We start from the raw sequence: 16577 nt of genomic DNA on the forward strand, positions 1-16577 counted from the left end.
CCATGTGTGGTGGCCAGAGCCGTGTGGGGAAAATATGGAGAGTGGAGAGTGGAGAGGGAGAGAGCTTTGGGTATTTTCTCGGGTATTAGGAGTAGTTTTAGATGTACCTTGAATGATGAATGAAGTTGTCTATTTATAGGAGTCTCGGGGCTAAGGTTTCGTAGGGTTTTGTAGAGATCGAGTCGGACTTGATTATATCTATTTATTGAAGATAATATCTAAATTAATGATATTATCTCTTTTTATTAGGATAATATCTGAATTAATGATATTATCTTCTCTTTATTAGGATAATATTTGAATTAATGATATTATCTTATTAAATAAAGATAATATCATATTAATTCAGATATTATCCCTATTAATTAATAGGCCAAATAAATTGGTTCAATTAATTAATTTAAGAGATAATCTTCTTTTCCACGTGGCGTGCATGCCGTGATTGGAGACGAAAATATTTGCTCCCACAAATGCCTCCCAACTTCTGCATGACGCTTGTGTGGTATGTAGGAGATGAAATTATTTTTCGGGCTCTCCAACTATATCTGGGCTTCATTCTATGAGTTGGACTCCTTTGAAGATCAGGTTCCCAATTAGAGTAGGCTTCTGATTGTTCTTCGAGTTGGACTCCCAGTAGGAATGAGCTTGCAATTCCTTCTTGACCCGAGTTGTCCAACTTGTATAAATACAGGGGTTTTCTTCACTCTTTCTCACATCACAAACTTAACTTCTCTACCTTCTAGTCTGAGAAAGATCTTGGAGAATTTGTTCTGCTTGTTGAAGAGAGGAATTGTCGTGTATCCCAAGGTAAGTTGAGCACGTAAATTTTTTCTTCATCTTATCTTTTTCGCAGAAAGACCAAACTAATTAATTCAAATAATGGTTCCAATCGTGGAAGACTGGCTCCTTATTTTACGACAGGACTTGGGTAAGGGATATTCTGATTCTACTATGATATTTCTAAACACTGATTTAGGCATCTGCGTGTTCTCTTGCAGGTACTCCCTTCTCTCTCATTTGTGGCAAGTGAAGTATGGTGATCGGCTTCTCAACAAGGACATAAGATTACTTGTTGGAGGACTAGAAATTTTATGCTCCAACAAAGGACAAGTTCAAATTCTAGGCCTATAGGGGCACAGGTTCTACAAACAGAGAAACTACAGAATCCTTGAGAAAAATTCCAGCATCAGTAAAGCCATCACCATGCTTGTATAAAACTTCAACCACACGTGCAAGATTCAAAATTCGCAGTAACAGGGGCATGGGGATGGTGGTGTTCTGGATGCACGTTTCGTTTATGTCCTTCCACGCATTATTCACTTGCTTGCTTAGTTCGATACTTGCTTCTTCTTCTGTGGCGCCATATTCTTTCATGTAGCATTTCACAGCTGAGGCAACATGTCCTCTCTGAAGGTTAAGGCTTGAAAGGGTGTAAGTTATGGGGGACAATTCAAATAATTTAGAAACGAAAAAAACAAATGTCTACATTAGAATTATAAATAAATAAAAGTAATTTTATCTTATACATGTACGAGGTAAAGGACTTAGATCAACAACAACAAAATGCTGTGTGAACTAAACCAACTTTTGGTTAAATTTTTGGATCTACCTGAAGTTAGAAGTTTGGTTTTGAGATCTATCTCAAGTTCTCTATAATTCAAATAAACTATACTGTTATTTTAATTAGCACTTTTGATATATAAAAGTACCTAGTGGGATTTGAGTTCATTCATGATTCTACCAATTAATGATGCAGCCTTTACCATCTTAGGGTCGTCGAACACCCAATCCATGGAAAATGTAGGGGAAAAAAACATTTTTAGTGACTGAGTTTTACACATCATAGATGTCATCAATGATGGTTATCAAAGCAATAACTTCGCATGGTGTTATCCTAGCAATGTAATATTGAGGCTCAAACTCAGAGTGTACTCCCGAAGCCCAAAAGTAGCTCTCAACTACTCTGTCTCTTGCAAAAGGTAGCGTGTTTACAAACTCTAAGTCCTTCCACCACCTGCATGAATTAATTACATTATGCTAATGTAAATAGGAGATTAAAACTGATTGACAATATATAATTCATTAACCTTGAAATTTCACTTAGTTCTCTTTGATGAACTTGTTGCAGTAGATTGAAATCCAGCTTTGCGAAATTCAGGAGAGTCTATTTCTGTGAATCGCATTCCTGATAGAGAGACAGGTAATGCCTTGTTTCTAGTCTTGGCAAGCCCTTCCAGAATGGCTAGTACATGGCATGAGTGACTTGTTTCGAAAGTATGGGGCTTAAACGGTGCGTTGCAGATTCAAGATGAGTGGTGGTGAAGGTTAAGGCCTCATCAAGTATATCCTCTCCGTGGGTCCTAAGATGTGTGGCTTCGTACAAGCTTAAAAGTCCTACTACATCATTCACCAGGGATTCCTTAAATTTCCCATCACTGTCCTTGAAATTATTGAATATATCTGCATCATGAGGCATTTTTAAAACAAGCCATGATCAGAGGAAGAAAATTAATCCATAATTATAAGACAAACCATGAGGGTTACGTACGGCACGAAATATTATAACCTTGTTGTCTGAGTAATCGAAATCGGAGCGCTGCAGTGTAAAGCTCATTATCAGTTTCTTGGTCCCCAGGCTCAGTACTGTCATGGGAGCTGTTGTGAATTTGCTGCAGAAGTTCCTCAATCTCATTTTCAAAATGGTGAGAAACACCTAAGCGCTGAATGTCCTGAATCAAGTCCAATTTTTGTGAAGGCTTTTTAACTGGAGCCATTAAGATCATCTTCACCTTTTCCTTCAGTTCTTGGGCACGTTGCTTAGCTTTGATGTTTGTTTCCTACAAAAACAGATTGACAGGCCATTAAAAAGATAGGAACTTCAGCATGGTTCATGCAAATTTAAACCATGAATCTTTAGTAATATGAAAATATACATATTTATTCCCCCTTATTCATTCAAAAAAGGACAATGCTTGGCTCTTGATATATCAGGAGCCATTCCTCCTCAATACAAGTTGTAGCCTCTTACAAAATGACACCTGTTTTTTTTTCTTTCACCAACTCTCTCTCTCTCTCTTCTCACCCACTCGCCTCTCCTCTCCTCCCGTGCTCTCTCCTCTCATCTCTCCATCTCTCCATCTCTTTCTTCCACCATTCCCAAAATTTCCAAAACTCCCCATTAAATAGCTCAATAAAATTAAAAATTAAAAAGGAGTGAAATCAATACATAGTGTATGGGTGATGATGATGATGATGGAGGAGCAGCGATAGGAAGAGAGGGGCTGAAAATTTCTTCTAAAGAGTTGCAGGGGAAGAGACAGAGATGAGGAGAGAAGAGAAGAGAGCTGGGGGAGGAGAGGAGAGTGGGTGAGAAGAGAGAGAGGGAGAGTCAGTGAAACAAAAAAGAAAAAAAGAAAAAAAGAAAAAAGAAACATGGCAAGAGACAGAGATGGGGAGATGAGAGAAAAGAGAGCTTGGGGAGGAGAGGAGGGTGGGTGAGAAGAGAGAGGGAGAGTCGGTGAAAAAAAAAAACATGGGAAGAGACACATATGGGGAGATGAAAGAAGAGAGAGAGCTGGGGGAGGAGAGGAGAGCGGGTGAGAAGAGATAGGGATTTGTCCAACCAAAAAAAAAAGAGGAGAGTCAGTGAAAAAAAAAAACCAAACAAACAAACATGTGTCGTTTTTTAAGAAGGCCATGTCTTGTATTGAGGAGGAATGGCTCCTGATATATCAGGAGCCAAGCATTGTCCTTTAAAAATATATATATACATATTCAAAATAATTGTTGCAGATACGAAGTACCTATATAGTATTAGGCTACCACAGAGGCATATGACAGAAAATGAGATCCCCAAATGCTCGGAGAAAAATTAGCAGAACGTCGATTAATATCATTAGGAGTGGCCTTAGGGCTTTGAGGTTGATCCGATGCAAGTGAAACTTGAACAGACATTGTATTGCTAGTTAAGAATCTGGAAGAGATCGAAGGTAGAGAATATGATCTTAATTGTTCAAGGATTGGTGTGAGTTGAAGAGCTATGGTTCTTACCTATTTATAGTGAAAGCGTCTTTGTCTCTCGCTCACCCTCTGTAATCTAGCTATATATCCATAGAAGGGCACAGCTGGAAGATACTCAACATGTGTTAAATATGAATCACAACAGAAATTAAACAATCTCTCCGTTGGGATCCATGTTTAACACAAGTTGGGTATTCCAACTGTGCCTTTCTAGGTTAGAGAGGGTGAGGGAGAGACAAAGACAGACGCTTTGACTATCAATAGGTAAGAACCATAACTCTTCAACTCACACCAATCCTTGAGCAATTAAGATCATTATTCTCTACCTTCGATCTCTTCCAGATTCTTTAGCAAAACAATGTCTGTTCAAGTTTCACTTGCATCGGATCAGCCTCAAACCCCTATGATGAAAGGTTTAAAACAGTGTCTAAAAAGTTTGCTATCAGGCACTATTGGATGTTTATGTTGAATTTGAAGCAAATCTTGCGAATGAGGGAAACTTATATAGCATCCACTACGCAAGAGAAGCAGTAAGCCTCATGAATTAATATTTTCGTGCCTATAATATTATGCCATTACAAGGCTACACAAATGGTGCCCATACACAATTGTAATTAATAAAGAGAGATCATAGTTTCTATATATACTAGCCCCATGCCAATTAGAGTTTATATATATATATATATATATCAATATTTTATTTTTAAATATTAGTAAGTCAATTTAAATGTAATGAATATGTTCATTTCTTAATATATTTTTTTAACTAAGGGCATTTTTTAGTATTTTGAATATTTTATCATTCTCTGTCTTTCTCTTTTTATAAATAGATTATATATATTGGGTTTTTTTTTTTGTCACTGGTTTTGCATGAAATTTCAATTTGGTCACTAGGCTTAATTTTTTTTTTTCCTAATGATGAAATTGAATTTTTGTGTAAAATTGAGTGACTAAATTTTTTTTTTTTTTTTTTTGTGTGATAAAAATGTTTGGTAGACCAAACCATGTAATTAATCTGATTTTTCTTTTAATTTTAATTTTTTTTAATATGAAAAATTGTGAATTTACCATATTATCTTCATTTAATTAATAATGTCAATTCTTAATGTTTGTATTAACCAATGACATTTTCTGGTATTTTAAATGTTTCACAATTCTCTACATTTTGCTTTATATATATAGATAATAAAATTTGTCAGACTTCTCATATTCTTGCGTCCTCCTCCTCCACCATTCTCCGTCTCCCTCAATCAATTTCCTCCTCCCTCTTAAAAGTACCTCTAAACCCCAAACCCTTCATCCTCCATCCCTCCTCCTTAATTTCCAGAACAAATGGAAAAAAAATCACAAAAGATACAAAAGAGTAAATTAAAAAAACCAATCATCGTAGATAGATCTGAGAACTTTCATCCATGAACAATGGCCCATAACCCTTAACATGATATAGACATTTTTCTTTCTTTCGACACGTTTAATTTTGAATGAAACAATTAGATAAAATCATTCTTTAATAAAAGTAAAAAGGAAAGAAAAGATGGTTTGCTAGAAATCAAATAAGAATCAACTAAAAGAATGGAGAACGGAGAATGGCTAGAAGGACAAGAAGGGAGGAGGCTGCAGCGGTGGGAGAGAGAAGAAAGAGATGGAGTGGAGAATAAACCGTAAGATCTAATCAATTTTTTTACTAAGGTTTTTAATTAAAAAATTAAAAACATAAAATGAAATTAAATGAGGTGGCATGTCCAAAATAAGGTGCCACATCATGTAGTATGGAAATGTAGTATACAAAATATGATAAGAGTAGCATTATTCTTTTTAATTTGGCAACATAAACACCGTTCTCTCACTACCCCAACTTATCACTGTCTCCTCTCTCTCTTCCAATCTCGCAATCTGCCATCCTCATACCCACCGATCACTTTCGCAACCCACAAAATTCTTTCTCCTCTCACAGCAAAGTAAGTAAATAACCAAAAGACTCTAGCTATTGTAGACTAAAAGAAACACACCCCTCACTGGTTCATCAGGTGTAAACAAGTTGAGCAGCCCTGGAATTCTTGTCCCTGTCGACCATAAGAGCACTTCAGGTCTTCCAACACATCAAGTTCTGCAAAGAATCCAGTGGCACATCTTTTGGATTCCGGAAATCTTGTTGTGATATATGGCAATGGTCATAATGACCGTGATAATATTTTAAGGCAGAGTTTTGATTACCCAGGTGATACATTAATACCAGGTATGAAGCTTGTTAGGAACAAAATCACATGTTTTAATTGGCATCTTACACCCTGGAAAAACCCCCAGGATCCTTCTCAAGGACTTATGCATATCAACTTGGTCCTTATGGATACCATGAATTAATTCTGAGGGAGGGTTCTGTTATAAAATATCGGACTGCACCATGGAATGGAATCCAATTAATTGGGATGCATAATTTAAATCCAACATATGATTTTGTGTTGGATAATGATGATGAAGTATATTATGGTTATAAGCTTCTCAACAGCTCAACTCTTCTCAGGCTGGAGTCAACTCAAGATGGATTTGGGCTGAGCTACATCGGGAGTGATGGAAACCAAGGTTGGGTCGTTTATCTAATAGCAACAACGACTGACATCTGTGGTAAATATGGAATATGTGGTCCAAATGGTGCAAGTATTATTGACAAGTCCACAGAATGTAGCTGCCTGAAAGGATTTATACCGACCTTTCAACAAGACTGGGACTAGGTGGATTGGTCTATAGCTGTGTGAGAAAGAGCCAACTGAATTGCAGTGGAGACATCTTTAAGAAGTACTCTGGGGTGAAATTGCCAAGTACAGAACAATCCTGGTATAACACAAGTATGAACCTCAAGGAATGTCAGATGATGTGCATGAACAACTGCTCCTGCACCGCTTTTTCAAATTTGGATATCTGAGATGGAGGAAGGGGGTGCTTGCTGTGATTCAGCGATCTGATTGATATAAGATATTCCAATATAAATGGGCAAGATATTTACAGAAGAATGGCTTCATCATAACTAGGTATGGAGTCATCTTGCTGTTTAAAACAAAGTTTGAAAGAAAAATAAAAGCCACCAAGGAAAAAAGAAGAAAGAAATCTTCCAACAGTGACATGATTAGAAACAAGATAGAGCCAGAAAACTTTTGACATTATTAGAAAAATAATTCTTTGGAATTGTCTCAGAAACTAGCATGAATTGTTTGTTGGATGATAAAAAGTAAAGATTTTCTTCTTTATGAATTTCTGACTCCTCAGTCTTCTGCTTTCAAATACTTCATTCCTAGATCAAGGACACAATACAAAGATCATAGTAACCAGTACTGTGTTGTCTACTGGACTGCTGATCCTAGGCCTAACCCTGCTATTATATGTGAGGAAGAACCAGCAACAAAAATATGGTAAGCTATTTGATTTTGTACTCTTCTGCCCCTCCATTTTCGAAGATAGGTAGTCCAACCAAGAAATGCAATATCCAAAGAATGAAAAGCAGTCCAACCAAGAAGAACCATCAATGTCAAAATCTATAACAGAAATGCAATACCCAAAGAATGAAAAGCAGTCCAACCAAGAAGAACCATCAATGGATAAATGCATAAAGATTTATCAAGTTTCAAGCAAGAAGAACCAAACCAATCAATCTATTGCTTAACCAAACCAGAAATAAATAGTCAGAATTTGAGATTGGGGCCTAAAAACCGAACCTTGTTATTGGCAAGACCGTAGATACTCCATGATAGGATAGCTTCATCATTTCCTTCCACTGAATGAAGACAGACACCAAGTCAGCAAATGGAATTAGATGAATTAAGAATCTAATGATCTCTTCATCTATGGACCTGACTTGTGCTTGCTTCGGCTTCCCAATCTCAATCTCAAGCTCAAATTTGCAGCTAAACTTTTTCAATTTCGGGTTTCAGACTTTCAGTCAATCTCTGTTTTCGAAAAATCGGCCTAGGCCGGCGGCTAGGCGGGCGCTAGGAGGCTGGGCGGGCCTCCTAGGCTGGTTGGGTCTTTCTTCGGGGCCGAACAAGGAGGACGAAGCAGCCGAAACTGAAGAAAACAAATCGAAGCTTGAGTTGATAGAGAAGCGAAATGGCTTCTGCAAGCTCCGTCATGTGCGAGTGCAAGCTTTTTGTTCACATTTAAAGCGTATCGCCGTGCGGCTATACTCTTAAAATATTCGTATTTAAATTGTATAGCCAAGCGGCTATACTGTTAAAATATCCAAGTAAAGCCGTGCGGCTATACGTTTTAAATATACAATTTTGTCATATCATTTTTGGCCACCAACTTTACAATTGACAATGCCTCACGCCCATGAACAGAGCCTTTGGACAAATCTAAACCATAAAAATTCTTGCAGTGTGTTTGTATAATTGCAAGTATTTTCGCCAAATTTATATTGTGCTGTGGTGTTTTTGTACGCCTTGCAAATTCTCCTTTGCATAGAGAAAACGAATCATCAACGTAATCAACAGAGGAGAAAAAGGTCCTGAAAATTCCAAGAAACGGATCTCCTTGTAGAAAGGTGCTGCTGCTGAAGCTGCAAAATGCAAACATCATATGATTAACTTGCATATCAGATGTAAATATCAAATAATTTGGCATGCAAAGCAAGGCAAAAAGTAAATTAAATCAGCAAAAGAGTCCATGGATGCAGCTGACAAAACATTAACTTATTTGTTTCGGTTGTCAAATGGCTGCAGAATTCCTAAGTTATTACATACGTTTGGCTCTTTACAGATCAGGTCAGTATTATAAAATTCCATTAATGATTTCGGTTCATCATCATATCGCATTAATCCCACTAGTTTTAAGTTTTAACTCAAAGTTTATCCAAAAGGATCCCAATATCTGCTTCAAATATTTGTTTTGTAGACAAGTTCATATAATTCCAAATCTATATACTTGTATAAAATACCTATGTAATTTGAATATGAACTGTATGCCATACGACTAATTGCATTGAAAAGCCAATCAAAGGATTTGGCAGAAATAACCAGATTCAAAATTAAATCTTGCTAAACCTCAAATAGTATTTCTCTAGGATTAACTTCTCGTAACCGGCATTAGTAAAGCATGGCAACTTCTACTCTCATCAAACTCATGAGATCAAAAGTCACATAAACTGACTACCAACACCTCAACTACAGAGGGACCTATTTTCAATTAAGAAAAACCTATATTACCAAAAGACAAAATTATGAATAAAGATGCTTAATATTTTATTAACACAGCAACGAATCATAATTTCTTATAAACTCTAACTCTGAGCCTGCATTCTACAAGAATAACTAACACTGCCAAAACCAAACAACATAATGCATTAAGTCACCAAACATACATGCCATCTAAAAAACTGGAGAAAAAAAGAGAGTAAATCTTACTGCTTGTGACTTAGATTTCTCCTCTCTTTCCTTTCCAAATTGAAACCGGAGCGATAGTTGGTCATTTGATTCTGATGATATTGATTGAATGCAGGCAAACTCCCAAGGTTCACCCTAATTTATGGTAACCAAGGAGTGGCTCAGAGTTGATGAACAATGGTCTTCCCAGCACCAACCCTGAAGAAGAGGCTTTGTGCTGCTTTGATTTGTCCAAGAATGATTCATATCTCATATCACTAACAGGAGGGATGATCTCCATTTTTTAGTATTTGCAGAGATGCCAGACCCGCCAGGGAAAAAGAAATATGAAAAAAACATGCCCATTCAAGTTTTGTAAAAATCGGCCGCCTAGGCGGGCTAGGCGGGTTCTTTTCTTATTTTATTTGAATAGAGAGTATAGCCGGGCGGCTGTACTGTTTTTTTTTTTAATTTTTTAATTTTTTAAATTCCCTGATTTTTCTTTATCGATAAGAGTAGTTTAGAGCATTATCCTTTACTATTAGGCCATAACCCAAGTCTCTATTATCCTCTTTTGATTTTTTACTTATTACTCTATAAAGAATTTAGCATTTTTCCATTTAATACTTGTATTATACACATAAGTACATATTTTTCAATAATACTTTCGTTTTCCGTACACATCTTAAAGACTAGGTAAAATACATATTTATTTAAAAAGTAAACATACAATACATACATATATATATATATATATATATATATTATTCATGTTTAATACAGTGTTTTTTCACAAAATTTTCAATAAACACAAAAGTTTCACATATTATTGAATATAAATATTAAAAAATAAAATATTATATAGTGGCTGAACTTTTCACATATTTTCAATAAACTTCTGATTCATGAAATCATAATCTTCAACTTTCGGTTCATTACCATTGTAAAACAAAATTAACTAATAACCCAACATAAATTAAATTAAATTAAATCTAAAAATAATAATAATGAAAATGCGTAAAGTGGTATAAATGAGGAATAATTTAAAGAGTTATTTACACTATGAGAATTTGAAAATTACATGAACACTCCCTTAGGTCTTAAATTGTTTTCACAAAACCCATTTCCATTGATTTTTTGTCCAAAATTTATGATTTTATATTCAAAATTTCTTCAAATGAAAAAGTTAGCCTTTAAAGATTTGATTGCATATACATTCATTGAGGTTAATTTTGTTATTTGCAAAAGTTTTTATGTATGAAATCACAACATTTTTGGATGTAGAATCAACGAAAAGGGGTTTTGTGAAAACAAATAGAAACCTTAGGGGGTTTTGTGAAAACACCGAAAACCTCAAGGGCTGTTAATGTAAATAACTCTATAATTAATTAATTAAACACTATGAAATTCCAAGATAATCCAATGTTAATGTGGATTCAATATGTAGAAAGAACTACAAGTTGAAGAATCAGATTTCCAACCATTTCAATGTGCCTCAAAGTATGATATTTTTCCATGAAATCATAAAATTTGAGTTTTTGATAATTCATCCCATGGACATAGAACTTCAGGTTCTATGAAGTTCAAATGGCAAATAGGCACAAAGGAGTAATGAATTTCTGGTTCACATATAGTATTAAGATTCATGAATAGCTATGAACTTCAGGTTCATATCAACATATATTCAAAGCTTCAAGTTTGAATACGTAGATCTAATTAAATTGAATTAATAATTGTGCTTTGAACTTCATATTCAAATCAATGTATATGCGCCCTCAAAACTTCTGGTTCTAGTTCTTGACATATGCAGCCTCATGGAATTCTGATTTTGATTAATACAAAATCAAGGATTTTCATGTCCTTATGTGCTTTTTAAATTGGTGGAACTTTACGCCATCAATTATTTGGAATCAAAGAACTTCATATTTTGATTCAATCAAATGACTCCAGGTCCTAATCTAGTTATATGATGAGGATCGAGGAACTTCAGTCTTTGATCTTTTGTATAATACAAACTCATCATTACAAGTTGTAATTAATTACAATCATGATGAAGTTTGATGGTGAGTACAAAGAAATTCCATACCATGTGATGACTTCGTAGGAACTCCCTCTGCCCTGACAAAACCCCACCTTTGTACCCTTTTCCGACCAACCTCATCAGATCCAATCAACCTCTTCTCAACCTTCCTCACTGGTCCAATCCCATCAAACCTCCACTACTTGGTCAACCTCGTTGGCTTACCCTCCCTCTCTCCCCTCTCAGCCAATTAGCAATTAAGGCTTGTCTGATTAGTACTAGTTAGTTGTTGTGTTGGAGTCTGGGATTTTCCCCCTTTTTCTTCATCAAAAAAAGAAATGTCGTTGGGGGGTTTTGGAATTTTTTTTTTACTTATATTATTTTTAAGAGTTAATCGTTTTATTAGTCCTTGAACTTAGACTTGATTTGCATTTAAGTCCCTCAATTTCCAAAATCGTTCATGTGGTCCTTCAACTTCAGTTTCGTTAGAACAAATGGTTTTGCCGTCAATTTTGTTAAAAGGAAGAAGATGGAAGAACAAAGCATGAAATTGAAAGGTTCCATAGATGAGAGATGATGCTTGCTCTCTCTGGAAGTGGGTTTTGAGAGAGAGGGGAAGAAGATGGAAGAACAAAGCATGAAATTGAAGGATTCCAAAGGGAATGCTTGCCTTCGATCTGTTTGTTGTGTCTTGTTTTGCTGGGAAGAAAGTGGCTCCTTTTATAGGCGTTGAAAACCTTAATTTTGTCAAGTCATCCTCTCCGATTTTCCTCACTTTCTTCCATTCCACCTTGTTTGGTGAAATTTCCTTAGCCTGAACCCATAGGCACGCAGCTTTTCGAGGTTCCAAGGTCCTCAAACAGCTGGACTTCTCCATGTGTAAGGGTGCTTGGTCAAAAAGGTGATCAGCACATGGGTTTGTTTGGTTTTGATGGTTTGGCTGTGATCTGGTTTTAACAAAGATGCATGACATTGGATATTTATAAGGTGCTGGGTTGGGCTGTTTTGTTTCCAGCGGTTTGTGAGTTCCCTTTGATTTCGTCAGATTGCTGGAAGCTTTGGCTGATGTGGGATTTTTTATGGGCTATGGCTATTGGATATTTTTCTAAGATGTTAGGGTCTTTTCTTAAGGTGATTGACTATTGGGTTTTCTCTCAAGCTTACCCATATGTTTGGACCTCAAGGAATGGGCTTGAGTTTTGATGCTCTCAAGTAGCCCAAAACTTCTACTCCTTGGACCATCAATGGGCCTTGTGAATACTCGTAACCATCCATACCACAACCCGCTCAACAAACCCTAGGCATTCGCGTGGCTTGGGCCCACTTAAGCTTGTAGCATAACATGTTGCTTAAATAAGGATTTTCCACTTGGCGTTGTATTGGGTCGAAAATATATTTGGGCCCAGCTTGAGATTTTTTGGGCCTCAATAGCATCATAATTGGATAGTAATTGGTTCTAAAAAAAGGAAATAGGATTGTCATTGGTGAATTCATAACCTTAGATCTTCATCACTTTGAAACCTAGATTTTTCTGTTTGTTTAATTTTTCTTTATTTTAATTCTTGCAATTTAAGTTTTCCTTAATTCATCACTCAAATCAATCAATCGTTCGTTTCATTGGGTTTAGTGTGATTAATTAATTAAGGTTTTTTTATTAGTCCCTGTGGGTTCGACCTTGTACTTGCATATCTCTATACTATTGTTGATTTGTGCTCTTGCGAGTAATTTAATTTGTGATTTTTGGATACTCTTTTAGGTGTTCAAAAAGTTGCATCAGCGATGGGAGAGGAGAGGAAGAGATTGGGGGTGACTTTGGAGAAAAGGGCTGGATTAACTTTTTTTTCCTTAGTGTTTAGGGTAGTGTGGAAATGTGTCAAAAAAATAACGAAGGGAAGAAAAATGGGGACAACAGATTTCATTTTGTAAGATTGGGGGCTTGGTAACTACACCCTTCTTTTTTTATTTTTTCCTTTAAAATAGAAGGACTAAAATGCCCTTCAAAATTGGATGGCGTTAAAGTCAGATAACAAATCATGGATTTTGAAAAATTAAGGTGACATTTCTCTTTAATTTTTCTTTAAGGTGACAAATGGAAACTCATGTATAAGTTCATGTGACATTTCTATAAAAATCCCTCATTTTACCCTTTGAAGGTTTGTGTTCATTCTTGAAATGGAGTGAGAGTTAATACAGAGATAGGACTGATGAGATATATATATATATATATATGTGTGTGTGTGTGTGTGTTTATTTTAATTTTAATATTTGTCAAAACTTTAAATTTTAAAAAAATATTATTTCTTAATACTTAATTATAGCTAAGCTAAAATGTGGATTCTACTTTTGACGAAACGTGTACATTTGTTGAATTTTAAAACGTCAGGGCATAAATTGACAAAATTGAAGCTCCATTGCCCATTTCAAGAATGACCCCGAACCTTTGGGGATAAAATGATGTTAGCTCTTAAAAAAATTAAAAAATTAAGAAGTAAACATCAAAAAATAAAAATAAAAAAGCAATGACTCCAGTCATAAGAGATAGACAGCGTTTTGGATTATGGTGATTAAAAAATAGGGAGTTTCACTAAAACACCCAAAATGTGAGTTGAAATTATAAAAAAACCCAAGCACTATTTAAACATATAAACACACCCAAAACCCATCATTACACACACTCAAAACCCATTTATAAACACACCCAAAAAGTTAACTTTATGGTTGATTTTGGGTGTGTTTCTATGTTTAAATAGTGCTTGGATTTTTTTATAAATACATGTCTAGGATTGGGTTTATTTATAAATTTGTATAAAAAATAAGCAGTTTAAAAAAAAAAAAAAAAAAAACGTTTTGCAATTAGATTAATAACAACAAATATGAAGATGTCATCAGAGTTGGACTTACCCGAATTCTCAAAAAATAGTAAGATAAAGGCCGGTGGCCTTCAATAATTGGTGTCTTTTAGTGATATACATTTTGTCGTGGCAAACACTTGTTCCTCTCAAAGTATTGTTCACATCTAAGCGAAAGTTACAACAAATATGAAGATGTCATCGGAAGTTCTGGATTTCTCCTGTGCTCTTTAATTATTGCTTTTAGTTTTCTCTTGCTTTCCATTATTTTATTGCAAACCCAAACAATGGTTTCGCATTAATCATCTTTTCGTTTTTCTTGCTTCTGATCGAGTAGATTTATCTTGTTTTTTATAATGGGTTCACCATTTTTAATTCTTTTTTTCCCGGCAGCTTCCTTGACTGAAGAAGCCTTTCATCGCCCTCAAGGAGTCGGTTTCTGGTAGGGTTGCCTTGGATGTGGCCTCATTTGTAGTTAAGCATTCCTTATGAAGTCACGGTTCGCACAAATTAGCTTTTGATCAAGTAGTATATGTCCCCACTTGATTGGAGAAGTTCTGATATTCGACTTAATAATTGAAATTTGTAAACCCACGTCTCTCCTTAGCTGTACGATTGGTTAGTCAGTTTACAAATTAGTTAGATTGTCATTTATACAGCTAAGCATTTAGTTTAGACTTAATTATTTTGAATATAAGCGATAATTTAAATTACAAGAAGAAGAGAGTTTTTCACACACATTCTACCAATGTTTCATGGGAGTTACGAGATCACTGGTCTGAAAATTAAGGCCATTTTCCATTAGAATGGACCCCATAACTATTAAGCTTGGGTAAAGGTATAAGTACTCTGTTGAGCTTTCTAAATCAATACAGTGAAAAATCTTCAAAACTATTCAGAAAAACATTTTCTTAGCCTTCTATTTATTATTCTTACAAATAGAAAATATCAACGATGATTGCAGTTAAGGCATTCTATATGAAGTCACCATTCGCACAAATGAACCACGACCCGGGTAAAGCACTCCCTTCCTCCCCTACATAAATTAATTGATTTATTAATTTTTTTAAGGAATTGATGGGTTCCATAGTGGACATGTCATCAGCTAACGTCTAACCAAACAGTCAACTTAACAAAAGATTTAAGGGAGCTTTAGTAATATACCCAAAATGGGACCTGAATTTATAAAAAAACCCCACATAGAATACACTTTATAAACACACCCAAAATCCATTTATTATATAACAAATTAGTGTTCAAGTTCCTATAAATTACAGGTCTGCCACTATCAAGCCCAACACCAAACAAACTCAAAAGACACCCAAAACAAACCCAGCCCAAACTTATAAACAAGCCCAAACCGTAACTTTCGTCCAAAAAAAAAGTAAACCGTAATTTAAAAAAAAGTAAACCGTGAATTCCAGCACTTTCATTAAACGTTCTCTGCAAAACGTCTCTTCACTTCACTCATCGTCTTCATCAAGTCAAATCGTCTTCATCAATTCGTCTTCATCGTCGTCGAAACCGAGACTCCATAACCACCACCAAGATTGATCTCGTTTCAAAAACAAACACCAGACACTGACCAAGACAAAATTTCAGAGAACCATTTCAACAAGAAAACGCTTCAAAGGTAAGACATTTACAAACCAAACCTTTACTGTAATATTGATTATTTGCTACAAAGATCCAGTCTAGGGTAATAACAGTATTTTAGATTCGAATGAAAGACAAAATCTTGAAACTATATTGGATTTCACTATAGGACTGACTGCATAGGACCATTACTCTAGTCACTAATTTAGCGGCTAGCATGCTGATTAATGGCTATAAAGTTCCAGTATATGGTAATAACACTGATTGTTCCCTATAAAATACTATATCTAAGGCATGTCTACCACTGTCAAGTTCCAGTATAGATAAAGTTCCAGTATATGGTAATAACACTGATTGTTCCCTATGAAATACTATTTCTAAGGCATGTCTACCACTGTCAAGTTCCAGTATATGGTAATAACACTGATTGTTCCCTATGAAATACTATTTCTGAGGCATGTCTACCACTGTCAAGTTCCAGTATATGGTAATAACACTGATTGTTCCCTATGAAATACTATTTCTAAGGCATGTCTACCTCTGTCAAGTTCCAGTATGGGGTATTAACACCGATACTTTACTGTCGTGTTCCTATTTCTAATGCAGGTATACCAATTAAAAGATGAAGAAAGAAAGAGCCAGAAGAAACTCCAAAACAAAAGGCCAACAGTCATCATCCAAAACAACAACAAACAAGAAGCCAAGCAGATGGGAGGACCCGAATTATGTGCAGATCAAGAG

The 16577-nt window shown here is 35.5% G+C and overlaps 1 pseudogene across 1 annotated transcript; it reads right to left on the bottom strand.

Moving 5' to 3' along the window:
- Positions 1 to 987: 987 nt before the first annotated feature.
- Positions 988 to 8131, bottom strand: LOC107880821 ((-)-germacrene D synthase-like; annotated as a pseudogene). The gene is made up of 6 exons (XR_016123119.1): positions 7868 to 8131; positions 7728 to 7786; positions 2549 to 2837; positions 2088 to 2460; positions 1713 to 2014; positions 988 to 1482 (listed from the first exon to the last, which is right to left on the bottom strand). The product of XR_016123119.1 is annotated as a (-)-germacrene D synthase-like (transcript).
- Positions 8132 to 16577: the final 8446 nt, after the last annotated feature.

Source organism: Prunus mume, unplaced genomic scaffold (assembly GCF_029339155.1).
Source record: "Prunus mume cultivar Tortuosa unplaced genomic scaffold, ASM2933915v1 scaffold23, whole genome shotgun sequence".
In the NCBI taxonomy this organism is placed as follows: Eukaryota; Viridiplantae; Streptophyta; class Magnoliopsida; order Rosales; family Rosaceae; genus Prunus; species Prunus mume.